At 23.1% G+C, this 3269-nt stretch overlaps 1 long non-coding RNA gene across 2 annotated transcripts; it reads left to right on the top strand.

The window, feature by feature from the left end:
- The first annotated feature begins 333 nt into the window (after positions 1-333).
- On the top strand, positions 334-3269 carry LOC146720909 (uncharacterized). 2 transcript variants are annotated; one of them, XR_014925870.1, is made up of 4 exons: positions 334-660; positions 2199-2285; positions 2464-2558; positions 2743-3269. It is a non-coding gene; the product is annotated as an uncharacterized LOC146720909 (long non-coding RNA). The 2 variants fall into 2 exon arrangements; XR_014925871.1 differs by lacking the exon at positions 2743-3269 and having other exon boundaries at positions 2464-2653.

Genomic DNA, 3269 nt, shown 5'->3' with positions numbered 1-3269 from the left:
TTAATTAAGCTTAAATAATACATAATATAAATACATAAAAATTAGTAAAATTTAAAATAACTGATAAATTTAAAACAATATATTATTTTAATTAAGCTTATATGTATAGAGAACAATAAATAAATAAATAATGATAATAATATAAATAATAAATTAAATAAATTATTTACCACGTTCTATCTTTCAAGCGCATAGGAAGAAACAGTAAATTTGCTAGTTCTAAATTACATTTTCTGCGCATGCCGTAGCAAGTCCTTATACCTATATCTTAGTGAAAACAAGCAATAATGCTTTAAAATTTGAGGTCAAATTTTATAATAAAGAACAGAACGTCTACAGTGTGAAAAACGTCTCTCGTGTACATCAAACACACATCTGTGCTCTTCGTAATCGGCAGACGCATTTCTTGTACTGCGAAAAGCAAGGAATTAATTACGCGAATAGTTTATTGCAATCACTTTAATTTACATTCCTTTTTTGTGTTTTGTTTCTCATAATGTCTGAATGTAAGATAACGTGCTTACCAGAAAAGATGATAAGCCACATTCTCAACGATAATGTACTCACTATTGAAGATATCATCAACTTTCGATGCGTGTGCAAGCAATTTCGTTATGCAGCCAAATATGACAAGTTCTTGGAAAAAAAGTTATCTCAAAGGTAATTCTTGTGGTTTGTAAATCTTTCTGTTATTTTGTCTCATTAACGCCTGTCGCACAATGTATATCAATTCTGCGAAGAACGTATATCATAAATATAAAATAAATAAAAAATATTGAAAATATAATGTAAAAAAATAAAAACTTAAATAATATAAAAACAGATAGAGAAAAATATATTATATATATGTATAAAAGAAAACAAAACGCACAAATTTTATTCTTTATACTGATTCAATTAATAAATTTATTTATTTATAGTTTATAGTAATTAAAAGTAATCTAATTTTTTAGATCTTTTAGTTCACATTAGCACATTGGCTTATGAATTTTATGGCATTATTTATAAAAATATAATATAATATGTAATATAATATATAATATAATTATATATAACATACATAGTATATTTAAAAAATGTATATATTAGAAAAATTAGATATGTAAAATTTATGTTGCATATTAAATTACTGTACTTTCATTGAATCACTCAAATTTTAATCTTTTATTTTATTATCGTATTTTATTTTACTTAATTATTTCTTTTATTGCTCAATAATAAATTTGACAAACTCTACTGTTATATATACATATATATATATATATATATATGTGTGTATATATAATAAACATCAAATAATATACTGATAAGAATTCATAATTTTCAACTGTCAAAATTAAAAGACCAAATATTTTTCGACCGATACTTGCCAATTGATGTTTGTCTAATTAATCACACATCGTTTTGACCACGGTGTTTCGACCATAATTTTGGTCACTCGCACACTTGACAGTACACTTGAGAACGACAAAAATTCTATAAAACGTTGTGTGATTAATTAAATAAACATTAATTGGCCTGTATCGGTCGACAAAGATTTAGTCATTAAATATTTTTTTTTAGATTTTTAATTACTAAAAATGTAACGTAAAATTAACTTTACTTATTTATTTTAATGTGTATTCTTCAATATATTTAATTGTATTTCAAAAATAATAATTATATTTTTGATATATATTCGTGGTTAAAACAAACAGGATTGATATTTTTTATCGGTTTTTTAAATAAATAACACTATGAAATAATAATATAAAATCTTCATAAAAGTAAAAGCATGCCAAGTAACATTTATAAACATAGGCAACATTGTGTGCAAATATGCTTTCGGAAAAATTGTTCTAAAAATAATTTTTAAAAAATTTTAATATATACACACACACGCACATTAATGTTTATTAATAGCATGTAGAATACACATATAGAATTACGCAATATACATATTAGAGTCAAAATTTGTAAATATAATTTTAATATACTTTTAGGAATATGTAGTTCAAAAATAAATATTTATATAAATAATTACAAATTTAAATTGAATATTATATATTTTATTTTTCTGATAAAAATATAAAAAGAAGTGACATATATGTACTTATGCTTTGAATTGTATACCTCAAAAAATTTATTAATTTGAAAAATGACTTGTGCAATCACATTGTTTACTATCATCAAAGTTTGCTATATACAATATTTCATAGCGTGGCTAGAAGACTTGGTCTACGTTGCGATCTAATAGATGTAAGTCATGTTTACACTGAAATCTGTATATTTTGGAAATCAAAATTGTAAGTATAGTTATATATTAGATTCGACATTATCATTATTTTTCGATAATCTTTCTTTTTTTATTATACGCATACATATATAATTTTTTATTATAAAAATTTTCATATGATTAAGATAATATTTTAATTGTTTACAACGTCACGAATAATTTAGAAAATGAACAATGTTTTTACATAGAAGACGAAAATTTCCCGAATTGTCTTCATAATTATCTACCAGGTTACAAGTCTTGTGAAACAAATCATGACGTCATCAAAATAAGAACTGAAAAGGTTGAAACTTATTTATTACTTCTATTAATTTTAAGTCATTAATATGCTTGTAAATTGACAAGCAATTAATAAATTACATTATATGTGTGTAGAAAGAAAAGAAACGTACATTTCTCATTTCTTACATTATAATTAGATTCTTGTTTACATTTAATCTTTTTTTATGTTTAATTAACTTTTTCAGATGTTGGTCATGATAAAAGATTGTGTTAAAACGTTTATATGGACACATAATAATCTATTTGGGATTAGTGAATTGTAATGTGTAAAAAACATACGCGCACTAACATAATCGCTAGTTAGTATATAACATATACCATTGTAAAAATAAAGGGCATTGTGAGATATTTTCAGATAACAATTAAGTATAATTTACAATTTTCTATAATTTAACGTGTTTTAAGTGTTTATTGAGGCATTTATTCACAAAACATCAAAGTAAAAATTTTACAGTTTCTGTCTTATTTTAAATAGTAGAACACATAAATGAAAACGTGAAATATACTGTGGAAATTATCATAATATATAATCGACCTACAGATCAATCTACAGATTCGGACCAACATAATAGATAATAGGATGTTATTGACATATACATATATACATACATGTTCGACAATTGAGAATCAACGATGAATAACATATAGCTATTATCTTTCTGCGATATTTATTGTATTAATTATCATAAATAATAAAGTAAGAAAATTTTGT

Source organism: Nylanderia fulva, unplaced genomic scaffold, assembly GCF_048542155.1.
Source record: "Nylanderia fulva isolate GAGA-0341 unplaced genomic scaffold, ASM4854215v1 Scaffold59, whole genome shotgun sequence".
NCBI classification, from domain to species: domain Eukaryota; kingdom Metazoa; phylum Arthropoda; class Insecta; order Hymenoptera; family Formicidae; genus Nylanderia; species Nylanderia fulva.
Note: the sequence above shows the minus strand (reverse complement) of the source record. Positions and strands in the feature narration are given on the sequence as shown.